Genomic DNA, 14968 nt, shown 5'->3' with positions numbered 1-14968 from the left:
AGTCGCAGATTTTGTGTGCCACTTAGTGGCCAACAGTTGGTTACAATTTTTTTCGATGCGTTCTTGGTTTTGACAATCTAATCGATCCGTTTGTAGAATGTCTAAAGATTGGTTGGTATCTATCTAGACCAGCTTGCCAAAATCTCTACCACCAAGTGAGTAATCATCGTCTATCGTCTAACTTCTGACACCGTCAATTCATGCGATTTGATGTCCCTTGTGCCTGTTATTACACTTGACTAATTGATTCACCCTGCTAATCAAACAGTACGAACCATAGCCACCTGGTACCAAAAATTGGGTTATTTTCAAATAGTAAAAATGACTATAAAATTGATTGTCATTGAAAACTCTTTGGACATTAAACAGGATGATTGTGTACACGCGCCGATCATTTTGACAATGTTTTTTTTATTTATAATACATTATTACATAGAATACATTTCAATGAAATATACAACGATTTCTATAATCGCTGAAATTGCCAGCACGACGCACGCCACGACCCGACTGTACGTTTTAAATTTTCCGAGACTTGAGTCGGGTTCGATGTCGCGTCTATGTCTTATTGGTATGATGGCTTTCCATGGGGAATCCTGAAACATCCTGATTTTAAAGAAATTACATATATAATTATATCATATATCACCGAAAGGCGAATTTACAAGCACCAATTTACTATTTCGAGTTAATTTACAGAAAATATGTCTCAGTGAGGAGACCTAATTAGTAGCTCGATTAGTACAAACAGTGTACAAGGTACAGCAGACCTTGTGGGGAAAAAAATGTGCCTAAGCAACGGTATTTGCTGGCACAAATAAAAAGGAGGGCAAGCGGTAGCAACAATTTGTTTGATACCACTTGATCATCGTTTACTGAATCAAATCTTAAACAAACCAATGTTAACAAATAACCTGTAACAAGAATAGTTATTAATTAATTAATAAATGAACATACATACAGATATATATAACAAATTGACATGAAAAGACCTGCTGAGCTTCTTTCGCCGATTCTTTTCAGGTCAGGGTATTTTCATTTCCGAATCGGTGGTAGGGTGTAATTTGATAATCAATAAGTACGACTAAGTATAATGCTCCTATATTGAATAAAGAAATTTGATTTGATTTGAACAGTCCGAAAATGATTGATAACCGGCAGTCAAATTTGAAACATTTTATATATTAATTATTATTTTTGTATGAAATTATACAAAACGTTTTCACAAATATTATACATAAAGTAATAGTATGTTGTACATGTTTTGTATAACGTTTTGGGATTTTATAATCTGTATTTTAATAAGCACGGGAGACGATTAAATAAATATTTGTTATCCCTGGACTTGCTATGCTATCAATACGGAAGACAGTCAGATGAAACGAAATAGAAATCTTTGCTGTTTTGAGGTCTGTGTCGAATAATGTGAATCAAATATCACAAAAATAAAGATCTGAAGAAGTTATCTGTAAGAAGAATCTCGAAACTCACCCCAGAAAATTTACTATAATCATTATAAAATTAAAAGACATGAAGATATTCGTATAAAATTGCACTTGTGTTCCCTCGCGACTGCACGCACCTCAATGTTAAATTATTTATTAGCATTAGCAGCCTGTAAATTTCCTACTCCTGGGCTAAGGCCTCCTCTCTCTTTGAGGAAGGGAGGAGAAGGCTTGGAGCATATTCCACCACGCTGCTCCAATGCCGGTTGGTGGAATACACATGTGGCAGAATTTCGTTGAAATTAGACACATGCAGGTTTCCTCCCGATGTTTTCCTTCACCGCCGAGCACGAGATGAATTATAAACAAAAATGTTAAATTATAGCTTTACACTAATACATGTATGAGTGACATTCGAGTCGATGAGATGTGAAACTAAGAAGTGTGCGTGAGGTGACTCATGTAAAAATATAGACAGTAAAAAACAATACAATTTAGATTATTTTTATTAATGCACGCAGACAATTTAACGTCCAAGTTCGCGTGTCTTCGTGGGTGAACAATCTATAAAAATTAAAAGATCAAATGTGTGTAAATTAAAGAGGCCTAGAACTTACCTTCAATGAAATATTTATAGATATTAACCATCCAAGATAAAATGACTTTAATCGTGTTAATATTTATTTACCTTATCAGGATTAAACGCCGGGTTCAATTCCTGTGGCATCAAGGCCGATTGAATATCCGCATCGTTTTGAATTTTCTAAGTAAATAAAAAAAAAAACGAATTAATGACCTGCTTCCTTATAGGATTTAAAAAAAAAAGATGTTCAACCAAACAAAGTATCTTAATTGGTACAGTACTTTCACACTCGAGCAAATGGGAAAAGATCAAAGACAGAAAATATATATATACTTCTTTTGTACTAAATAATGTGTAAAAAGAGGATAAATGTTACAAGGGTATCATTAAAAGGTGGTAAAATATAAGGGTGTCAAGTGGGTGGTTCATATTTGTAGTGTAGACAGTCCAATTTGTACCGTCTATTTTTGTCAAAATGTATATCAAATAACGTAAAATAATAATATTTCCCATTTAATAATGTTTTCTCGTGTCTATTAAGACATACATACATATATATATGTTGATAGTTTATATATCCTCTTTTTCTAACACGGTTTCGTAGATATGACGTCACTAAATGCTTTCCTTAAAGTAGGGGTGGGGGATATTCTCTTTATACAGGGAATCTCTTGAGCTTGGAGGCCCACATATGTGGGATAAGCGTCAGGGCTTCACGTCAGCATGCGTAAGCAATCCTGTTATGCCCTCGGAAAAGCGTAAATACGTTTTTCTAGCGAGATAAAAAAAGGCTTTCGTTGTGAATCAGCACCGCAGCAGTCAAATACAGCAACTTTGAAGAAAACGTTAAATCTTGCAAGTTATACTTTCAAGGCACGTAAGGTACCAATTAAATTCAAAAATTCTTATTGACCTGACTCAGGATTAGAACATAGAACATTAGATTTAGGCACTATCCATTCGTTTAGAGGAAAAATATTTTCAACGAAATAAATTTTAACAATTCTCACACAAGAAAACTAAACCATCCCGCATAAAACTGTCGTTACCTGAGTAAATTTTTGTTAGCGCTTAAGTACAACATATATACTGTTACGACCCTACTTCCCTAGGTATTTTCTCATGAAATGTTTGTAGCACATTGTCAAGGTTTTTTGTAAGGTTTCATTTTCTAGCCGAAAAATGGTTGGGTTGGTCATAGATTAATATTATTATTTTTTTCTTTTTTTACGATATAGGTAGGTGGACGAGCAAGTGGGACACCTGATGGTAAATGGTCTCCATCGGCCATAGACAATGGCGTAACCAATACCACTTATGAAAACCATCATGTATACCGATCCAGGCAGTCGATGGCTTTGCCAATTTTTGCAAAAACTGGACCATATTTTTTTTATTTCGTGAAAACTCATCCATGTTCCACTGCTGGAAAAATATATCGAAGCCTCCTTAGAGGTTAATAGAGTTATCGCTCCCTTACGATTACATGCAACGATATACAGAAACATAATTTCCACAGACATTACATTCAGTACTTCAATAGACTTTATAAATACGACTCTCTGTGTTTATTTATTTTGCTATTAATTTGGTTTACATCTGGTACTGGATTCTATAATAAAATTCTAAGAGCGCTTTAGGTAACCGAATATTTCTTGATATGTCAAACGAACCAGTTACGATGAAAAGTTTGAAGTTAGGAGCAACGTGAGGAGATACTTCAATGGTAGTTTTAAAGCGTTTAGATGTTATGTCACATTAGTAATATGCGAGAATAGATGGAATAAATCGAGGGGCACTATTTTCTATTCGTTTGATCTTATTATCTAATGGAATGGCAAACATTCAAGATGGGAGAGAGTTTAAATTCAGAGCGATATTATTTTGAAGAGTATCCATATTTTGTTAAGGATGTCTGGTGAGTCGTATTATTTCATTCTTGTATACAAGACTGATGTAACAAAATTGATTTGCAAAGATCAAAATTAATTACAAAATAATTTTGTGAGAAGTCGAAAGAAAAATTGTTTTAATTTTTTTTTTTTTTGGAATAAATTTATCATGTACTTACACCATCGTGTCCCTGGACTATGACAAAAAATACTAGAAGAGAGATAAGTTTTAACATTTTCCCAAGCCTTTATAAATATTCTAGTTTAACGTGCGACCTAACTTAATTTATTTTTTATGTCACCAAGTTAAATTTCATAATTTAAAAGTTATTACTTATATATATTTTATTGTAGAAGTTGAAATAGAAATTTCGACATAGCATAACATTTGTAGAAATGTTATAAATGAAACATGAAAATAACATTCCTCTTTGTTATTTTATTAACTTATAAAGTTTCTACACAGCACAATGGAATTGTAAGTACATATTTTTTAAGTGAACTAAATACAATAACTTGTAATATATTTATTTATTTTTCCTAAAGAAAGGCGTGAATTTGAACAAAATATTACCCGTTCAAAGTCGAGAAATTGACTTTTTTTATGGCATGGGTTGGCAGACGAGCATGTGCCCAACCTGATGGTAAGTGGGAGTACTGCCCATAGACAATGGCGCTGTAAGAAATATTAACTATTCCTTGCATCGCCAATGCCCCACCAACCTTTGGAACTAAGATGTTATGTCCCTTGTGCCAGTAGATACCCTGGCTCACTCACTCTTCAAGCCGGAACACAACAATACTGAGTACTATTGTTTGGCGAATATCTGATGAGTGGGTGGTTACTTACCCAGACGGGCTTGCACAAAGCCCTACCACCAAATAAAATTTTCATGAATTTATTATGCGATTGGGATTTGGAAAATTTTATGAATCATAATTCACAACATTTTCCAAATCGGACATATATGTCCGATTAAAACTTACCATATGTGCACCAACGGGAATCGTTACTCCAGCCAAATGAAGCAACGTGTTGAATTAACCTCCAAATACTTTTCAAAAGTAGAAGATCTTATCCGAGACTCCGAGACGGCTAAACCTAGTCCATTTCAACCCCAAAAAGACGCAAGTTTGCGCGTTAACTGCTAAAAAAACACCATTTCGTCGTATCTCCACGATTCGAGAACATTCCGTTAGCCGCCACAGCTAATATCGGAATTCTTGGCGTCGATGTTTCGAGCCTCGTTCAGTTCCGCGGTCAATTGGAAGGCAAAGCCAAATTGGCACCAAAAAAGCTCGGTGTGCTCAGCAAGGCACGTCGGCTCATCGTCTAAGACTATACAAGGCGCAAATTCGGCCTCACGTGGAATACTGCTCTCACCTCTGGGCGGGTGTTCTCCAGTACCAGCTCCTTCCATTTGATCGTATCCAACGTAGAGCGGCTCGAATTATCGACGATCAAGCCCTTTCCGATCTGCTTGATCCTTTGGCTTTGCGTAGAGATGTTGGATCGCTCTGCATCTTCTACAGAATTTATCACGGGGAATGTTCCGAGGAATTGTTCGGATTAATCCCGGCTGCTGAATTTCACCTTCGGACATCTCATCAAAATTCCAAATATCACCCGCACCACCTAGATGTCCGAAAATTCACAACAGCGCAATTTTTAAGACATTTTCTGCCTCGCACAACCACTCTGTGGAACCAGCTTTCGCCGACGGTTTTTCCGAACCGATACAACTTGGGAACCTTGGGAAAAGAAAAAAGCGTACTCTTTCCTGAAAGGCCGGCAACGCACCTGCAAGCCGCCCAGTGTTGCAGATGTCCATGGGCGGTGGTAGTCACTTTCCATCAGATGAGCCTCCTGCTCGTATGCCACCTATGACATAAAAAAAAAGGCTGGAGTGCGATTATCTAAAAGATCACGTCGTATCTCTTGAAATCTTGGCGCGTTTTCGGTGATACGCCATTTTGATACGTGTTTTCTTAAAAATTATTAATTATTCTAGTCAATGTCACATATCACATATCACGTTCTGTCATATTATGATCGTGTTTTGCGTTGGATTTCGAGATTTTTATATTACAGAATAGCTTTACTGCTCCTTTCTTTTCCTGAATATTGGCTACTTAGTCGGCTAGTTATCGTTAAGTATTACAAGAAAGACTTGGTAATATCAAATGATAATGATTTTTACAAATTTCCAGTCAATTGATTAATTGATCCTCAAAAATAACAACGAAACAATTCTAAGAAATATTGAAATATGTAAAAATAACTATGTCACTAAGATCGAACTTTCCCATTCGATTGTTAAAACAAAGGCTGAAGTCATAAACAAGCATTTCTTTGTTCGATAATGATGTCCTCCTAACCGATTTCGGCTCCGGCATCCATTTTTAACGGATACTAGTCGGAACATGCTATAGACGAATATAGTGCGTTGGCGTAAGATCGTATCTATCGAAATTCCGACTGATTTGAGCATATTTTTATTGATTTTGTTCGACAGGCAATACGAGATAATAAAACTGCTTCTTCTCCAATCTATTGATTGGATAAGAAAATATAAAAAAAATATTAAATAAGCTAGAAATTTGATCAGTACGAACTTACCCAATTGTCAAACTTGCCTCAACTCTTCCTCATTACATAGTATAAAACAAAGTTGCTTACCGCTGATTGTCTGTCCCTGTGTATGCTTAGATCTTTAAAATTACACAACGGATTTTGATGCGGTTTTTTTAATAGATAGAGTCATTTGAGAGGATGGTTTGTATGTATAAAACATGCACAATATAGTTGAGAAACGCTGATAATTTTAGAGGTTTCTAATGTAATGTCGTAGTTATATTATATAACACTTTTTTTTTTGCACTTGCATTGCAAACGCTGACTGAACCCTACAAGATAGATCAAAATAATATACTACAGTACTGTTCACCTTAAAAACGTTTTCAAAAAATTCCATGATGGTATATGTCTATCTCTTAGGCATAATCCACGATAAAAAAATTTTATCCTTTACATTTTACGAGAAATAATGGCTTATTTTCGAAGCGATTTTAAGCAATACAGCACTAATCCTTATCCAATAAAGTACCTTAAATATATTGTACATTTCATATAGACTAATATGGCTCTTTACAGTATGTAATTTAAATGAATATTTTCGAAGATATTACAGATTTAAAATGCAGCGACATAGCGAGTGTATTATAAGAAAACCCAAGTGTACACTCTGTTTCCTCACCCTCAATATCTGATGGGACGGCAAATCTGATACGACCAGAAAGCGTTCAGACTTTACGCGCTGTCCGAAGCACGGGAGTGAAAACACTGTCAACTTCCACACTTTTGGCAGCAGCCCAGTCGTAAACTAACTCATCTTTTGCTGACCCAACCCAAATCTTGAATCCAGGTCCACGGGATCTGTGATCTTATAAGCTAGCCACTAGACCAACGAGGCGATCGATATTTTACATATTTATGACGGTCGTACGTCCTTGAAATAAAAAGGTTCAGAAAAGGATCGACCCCAATACGCGACCTTGAAGGTTACAATTGAAGAAATTTATGACAATACAACCAACTGGGTTATTTTCTGAAGGCTCGTTAGAGAATACTTTGAGCATTTCGTAAATATAGTCTCGCTATGGATAATTTCATTTAAATATATATCTCGTAGTATTATTTGAAGTTATTTTGAATTTTAGTAAAAATTTATGGTTATTTTTATTGGTACTTCTACTATTAAATAACAAATAACACAGTCTACAATAAAATAAATTAACAGCAAAAAAAATCTATTTCGCAATATTATAAATGCAAAAATAATTCCTTTCAGTATTTCTGTTGCTCTTCTACGGCCAAACTTCTAAGCCGAATAGATCAAATTTGGTTTTAAAGCAAGCTTGAACTCCAATGAAGGACATAGGCCACTTTTTATGGTCAAAATCTGACGACCAAACTTTAAAACGCAAACGAAGTCGCGGACGGAAAGTAGTTGTTTAATATTTCTTGCGACACCGGCGTTGGTGACCACTTACCATCAGTTGGCCCATTTATCCGCCTGCCTACCTATACTATAAAAAAATAGCTTTAGAGTATTCCACTAAACCTCAATTACGCGTTGCCTTCTACAAACGAGAGACGAAAGATTTAACTTAATTTAATTGTCCAGTTATCCAGATACAAGCGCGACTCAGCAGGTGCTTTGAACATTGTCACAAATCATGCTCCAGCTATCCACGCTGACGTGAAGGATGATAACGCGGGCCAAACTGATAAGGTAAGGTCATAGAGAACTCCATCCTTCCATTGGTTGATAAAACCTATTTGAATAATAGTTTGAAATGGATTGCCGAGTGTACAGAACATGTGCATCTTTCAACTTTGGTGATTCGGCGATTGTAACCAACGGCAAATATCAAGTTTAGGAAATCATAATAAAATTACCTTTGAATAAATCGAAGTACCTTACAAGATTTGGAAAAATTATGAAACATCTGCTTTCCCAATTAAACGGAATAAGCTTCAAGCCTTTTTCCTTGGATTCTGTGTAGTGAGCTTCGATGGCTATGAATCTTAACCGATAAAAAAGAGTTCAATCACAACGATTTTTTTATTTTCTTGTGTGCTTAATGATTCATCTTGTGCTCTGCGATGAAGGAAAACATCGTGATGAAACCTGCATTTGGTGGATCATATGCTGTGACATGTATAGCTCGGTGGAGTAAGCTTCAACCTTCCAACCAACCAAACCTTCTTTTCAAAAAGGAAAAATATGTATACGTTATGCTTACCCTACGTAACGAGAAACTCACCATAATCGTCAAACAATATTGTATTAGCCGTGGGTTATATAATATAATGATAGGAAATGTCAAAGCCTTTCAAATTAAATACTAACTATATCATTTTAGGGTTCCGTACCCAAAGGGTAAATCGGGACCCTATTACTAAGACTCCGTCTGTATGACCATCTGTCACCAGGCTGTATCTCAGGAGCCGTCTCTCACGGGTGATATATTTCTGTTGATGTTGTAATAATAAATACTAAAAAACAGAATAAAATAAATATTTAAGGGAGCAACCATACAACAAACGTGTTTATTTTGTTCGATTTTGCTCAAAATTCATAACGATAATAGGTATTCAAAGAATATTTAGATATATTCATTTTAAAAATAAATAAACAATTAAACAAAAATAAAGTAAGTATTTAAGTGAGGCTCCCGAAACGGAATTGTTTTTTTTGCTGTTTTTATAGTATATGGTACAGAATCCTTCGTGCCCGAGTTCGAATCGCACTTGGCCGGTTTTTTACTTATACAAAAGAATGATATAGATATACTATAAATGTTGAATATATACACAGTATCGTATTGAATATGTACTATTTACAGCCGTGCCCGAAAACTTATGTAGGAAATTTACCGTCTAATATTGAGTCGGGCGTAGTTTTTCAGGTAGGACTCAACTTATACTACTTGGTTTACTTTACATACATAATTGTTTGTTTAATCAAATTAAATCGGGTTTTATTTAATATTATCTTAATAAATACACTTTAAGTTAAATTTTCATTAAAAATGTACATTATTAAAACTATCTCTTTGAGGGTTCAATTTCTTGTATCAAATATACAAATACTCAATAAACAAGAATAATAATCGCCCCGATTTTACACATTAAAAGATGTTAATTCAGGAAAAGCTTTCCAATCATGTATGTACAAAAAACATAACTTGGATTATTATCATATATTGCATACAAACGTTCTCCTACTAATATACATATATAATTATATATTTGCAGCGCCATCTATAGGTGAGTTGATAGTACAAAGTATAGCTATATGTACCAAGTACCAACTTTTATGATGATTAAAGTACAAATTACATACATCATACATTTTTGAAGTGATAACCTCGTATGGGTAAACCGCTTCGTTACGTAACGCGTTACGGAGTCAGTCTGTCTGGCTTCGCTTTCTCTTACGCATACAGCAGAGGTAGGCAGGCTCCTTCTCTCTACAGTCTACAGTAACCTACAGCACCAGCTATATTTCGGATAGAACTTTTTTTTAAGTTATCACTTCTGTAGGGCGTCCCGAGACGCACTCGTATTTTTTACACATAATTTATTAATCAAACAAAAGATATTATTCATTTTATATTATTAACCGATGTTTTTCAGGTAACAGCACCAAAGGACACACTCTACGATGGTAAATCGTTGAGGAAGTCGCTGCCTCTCACCACCAAGCTGGACCTGGTCCGTGCTGTGAGCCGAGTCGTGACGTTAATAACTTTGCTGTTCTCCGCTATTGTAGAATTTTATCCTTTTGTACAACATATGTATATAATGATAGACGAGTTTATTCATTTAAATAAATATTAAATTGAAACGATACATTTATTTAAATCTAACTATTTACTGTATATAGACGCCATTGGCAATGTTTTTTTTTGTAATCAGAATTGACACCCATTCGTCATGCAGTGTTTTTTTATTTTATGACATAGAATATTTTAGATGAGTCGACGGTCAAATGGGATACATAAGTACTGTAAGAAATATTACCCCTTCCTTAGATCACCAATGCGCTGCCACCATTAGGAGCGAAGATGTTATGTCCTTTGTGCCTGTAGTTACACTGGCTTACTCACCCTTCGAACCGGTATACAACAATACTAAGTATTGCTGCTTAGATGTAGAATATAATATGATGAGTCGGTTAGGAGACTATTTAATGAAAATATTAAAATAACGAAGGATTTGTAATAAAATCTTAATTCAGGATTCGCAAGATAATTATAAAAAGAAAACTAAGAGCTCTTTCCACAATAACATACCAACGGTACCACCTTGCGTGCTGTTTGCTCGTGGCTCGGGAACTCTCAATAAGATACGAATCTCGTCTCACTACAATCCTCGCTAATGTGTAAGCTCATCATAGCTGCCATCCCCCTTCAGGCCATCTGTAATTAAACACGCGAGTCTACGGCGAAATAATAATAACCTAATACAAATAAATCTTAAGACGAAATTACTGAGGGATAAGACGGTTTGGAATTTATTCTAACACGATTTCGGATTTCGTGATATCCGTGTTTACTTATCACTACGTAGTATAATACAAATTGCCGCTGTCTGTCCCTATGTATGCTGATCTTTAAAACTACGTAACGGATTTTGATGCGATTTTTTTAATAAATAGAGCGAGTCAAGAGAAAAGTTTACATGATTAATACATGCATAATATAGTAGAGAATTACTGTAAATTTTAGAGGTTTCTAATGTAATATGGTAAACAGACACATTTTTGTGCGCTTAAATTGCAAACGCTGGCTGAACCCTACGAGATAGATCAAAATAATGTACTAAAGTATTGTACACCTTAAACAAGGTCTTAAAAAAGGTATCCACGATGTTACTTAGAGATAGCCTACAATAACTACTTTTTATCCTTTATTTTTTACGAGAAATAATGGTTTATTTACGAAGCGATTTTAAACAATATAGCATTAATCATTATTCGATTAAGTAACTTTAAATACATAGTGCATTTAATATAGATATATTTACAGCGTGTAATTTAAATATATATATTTTTAAAGATATTACAGATTTAAAATGCAGAGACATAGCGGTTTGTATTGTCTAAAGACAAAAATGCCGTGAACGTTGTAATTTCAGTAGTATATTTAGTATCAGCATTGCACCCGTGCGAAACCGGGGTAGGTCGCTAGTAAAATACGTAGTTAAACGAATGATATATAAAACAATACATGCTTTATTGGTTTTTGATGTTATCTGTATTTTACTTATGATGTATATGTTAGAGATAATCAATTTACACGGGTATACGACCTCATTTATTAGAATGAAAATAACATGACGTGATTAACGTTTTATATGTTGTCAGTTGTGTGACGTCAATTGTAAAAATATAAAACGGACACCTATTTTGTTACACAGTCGACTGGTGGAAATAAAACGATTTAATGGTGTATCTGTCAGTAGTGCGTGGGTTGCTTTTTCGAGTGAGGACCTTTCCACATCTCCACATCAAGACGTCGTTAACGTGGAAGGGAGCTGTAACGTGCCAAGTTACGTTGCCGCGTCGTGCTAACGCACGGTTTGGCAACGTCGCCTTGGGACGGCGCGTCACGTCATTATAAGGCGACGCGGTTCGATGCGCTCGTTCAGTTAATGCTTCATTGCCTTAGCGGTTAGATGTGATTTGTGAATAAAAAATGTCGGATAATATTGACTGTTGAAGAACGTACGGCAACGTAACGTTACCCCACCGTTCCACGTTGACGTCGTCGTGTCGTGTAGATGTCGACAGGCCCTGAGGTCTCTTGCTCGTGGGACAGCGCTAGCGCCAGACGTGTGTACTGACTGACTTAGTAAAATCAATATTTTGGACTTTGTTTGTTTGAATATAAATTCATTTCAATGTACTTATCTTGATATATTTAAATATCCCACGTGAATTAAAACAATAACAAAAACTAAGTTTAAAAAAATATTATCTAAAACCGTAATAATAGAAAGAGACATAGTGAGAGAGAGAAGGAAAGGTTTCCTGGAGGGGGAATAACGCGTTTTCCTTTTTATTTTCAGTCAGTTCACTCTAACGTAAGCCGTGCAAAAGAACTTCGTTCCAAATATAAATAAAATATAATCTAACGCTCCAATTCGAAAGGACTATTTTCCTCTTAAAATAAATGTTGTGATAAATCAAAAAACTGAGACAGGAAACCAATACAAAGTTTAATGGATTATATTCTTTGTGACAAGTAGGTTCTCTATTGGGAACATTTGTGAAATTATAATTATCTGTATTTCTTGTGACGTAAATATTTTTTCTAGACAAAGATGTACGTCACAAGATGAAAGTAAAAAATTAAACAATCAAGAGGATATATCAATCCAAGGTTTATCCAAATTCGTACATCATTATTTATCATAACTTTATTAATCCAAGAAATTTCTTCAAAAAAAGGTAATTTAGATGAATTTTAGGCTTGAATTATGATTTTCTTTTGAAGTTGTCTATATTGGACATCTAATTTTTGATAAATGAAAGGAGAATATTATTCCGTCATTTACTCGAATTTTTGGTATTTTTTTAAAATAACAACGTGGATATTGGCCTGAATTGAGTTTCGGCACTTGGTGAACTTTGGGACGTCACAACATTGACGCAATTTTGTTAGCTTGTTGCCAACTATCATATTTCTCGTGACAGTTATTGTTATACGGCTTTACTCAATCTTCAAATAAAAATAGATTTAGGAAACTAATTTTTATTATAAAAAAAAAGTTTTTATAAGGCGGCGTACGTCCGGCTAACGGGCATTCTACTCGTTGGCTTGGTACAGAATTTTAGCTAAAAGTATTTTTGTTTGTATAGCCGATTGGTGTTTTATTTTGATACAAAGATTGTGTAATTAAATGGGTATATATGGCATTTTTGCTTAATTTTGTAATTATTTAATGAAGTGTAAGATAATTGTTTTTTTTTTAATAATTTCTGCTTCGAACTCCTAAATATTGGTTAATTGTCTGATGATGAAAATTGCTAGGTGTTCTTTTTAAGATACATATATATATGTAAGTAAAACTGTTAGTACTTTTCAAGGAGTCAGTTCAGTTCAGTAACGTCTTATTTATTTATTAAATATATACATAATTTTAGCGGTTACGTTTTTTTTCCAACCTTTCATATAGAAGTAGAGTTTGTTAATACTATTTATTTAAAAAACTTTTACCAATTTGTAATAAAAAAAAGTTTTTATGGTAAACTATATTTACAAGAATATACATTTTTGGGTACCGTTTTTCATATAAGACAGTGAGCCGTATAAAAAAGGTGACGAAAAGAAAATTTGAAAAGAATACGTCGACATCTGTTAAAATATCAATATTCAAACATCTCGGAAAACTCGCCTCCCTTTTTATGAACTTTGTCCTACTTTGATGTTATACCCATTTTTGTGATATATTTTTTCTAACATTCTCCAATGGGGTGCTCCAGAAGTAACAGGTTCTTTTACTTTTGGGTTTCAGATCTTAGAACAGTAATAATTTTAATATTATATGTATAGTGAAAAAAACTCTCTAGGAAGATTGTTTGTTACATAAAATTTGATCAAAAGTGTTACACGTTCATAATAAAATTATACGAACGATTTCGTTTATTTTAAGTGAATATATAATATTCATCTTATTGTTAGAAAAATAACAATAAATACAACAATAGAAACAACCGATTCTCCTCAATTCTGCGGCATTTCTTATCAAATTGTTAGTAAAATTCTGTCGATAAGTAAGTAAGTGTAACTCAAAGGCCAATGGAATAGCAAATCGGTACGACCAGGTTGCCAATCAGAACTCCTTACAAGAAGAGTCTCTAAGGCCGGCCACGCACTTGCAAGCCCCCCTGTGTTGCAGATGTCCAAAGGCGGTGGTAATCACTTTCCGTCAGGTGAGCCTCCTGCCAAAAAAAAAAAAGCCGAGATGGCCCAGTGGTTAGAACGCGTGCATCTTAACCGATGATTTCGGGTTCAAACCCAGGCAGGCACCACTGAATTTTCATGTGCTTAATTTGTGTTTATAATTCATCTCGTGCTCGGCGGTGAAGGAAAACATCGTGAGGAAACCTGCATGTGTCTAATTTCAACGAAATTCTGCCACATGTGTATTCCACCAACCCGCATTGGAGCAGCGTGGTGGAATATGCTCCATACCTTCTCCTCAACGGGAGAGGAGGCCTTAGCCCAGCAGTGGGAAATTTACAGGCTGATTATGTTATATGTTATGAGCCTCCTGCTCGTTTGCCACTGAAAAAAAAGAACTGAATATATTTTTAGTATACCTACCTACCTACAGCTAATCTAGTAGAGACCTTCAAAGTAATTGAAAATAGTGTATTCCATGGCAAGATTTTCCTCTAATATAATCTAAATTCGTCTTGGCCGTTATTGTAAGAGAATAACATTCACTTTTATCTGAATAGATATGACAT

The 14968-nt window shown here is 34.8% G+C and overlaps 2 long non-coding RNA genes across 2 annotated transcripts; one reads left to right on the top strand and one right to left on the bottom strand.

The window, feature by feature from the left end:
- Nucleotides 1-410: 410 nt before the first annotated feature.
- LOC135194199 (uncharacterized) lies at nucleotides 411-4231 on the bottom strand. Its single transcript, XR_010309713.1, has 3 exons — nucleotides 4100-4231; nucleotides 2134-2208; nucleotides 411-596 (listed from the first exon to the last, which is right to left on the bottom strand). It is a non-coding gene; the product is annotated as an uncharacterized LOC135194199 (long non-coding RNA).
- Nucleotides 4232-4273: 42 nt separating this feature from the next.
- LOC135194200 (uncharacterized) lies at nucleotides 4274-10351 on the top strand. Its single transcript, XR_010309714.1, has 3 exons — nucleotides 4274-4398; nucleotides 8108-8215; nucleotides 10126-10351. It is a non-coding gene; the product is annotated as an uncharacterized LOC135194200 (long non-coding RNA).
- The last annotated feature ends 4617 nt before the right edge of the window (nucleotides 10352-14968 follow it).

The sequence above is a fragment of the Vanessa tameamea genome, chromosome 27, assembly GCF_037043105.1.
Source record: "Vanessa tameamea isolate UH-Manoa-2023 chromosome 27, ilVanTame1 primary haplotype, whole genome shotgun sequence".
NCBI lineage: Eukaryota > Metazoa > Arthropoda > Insecta > Lepidoptera > Nymphalidae > Vanessa > Vanessa tameamea.
Note: the sequence above shows the minus strand (reverse complement) of the source record. Positions and strands in the feature narration are given on the sequence as shown.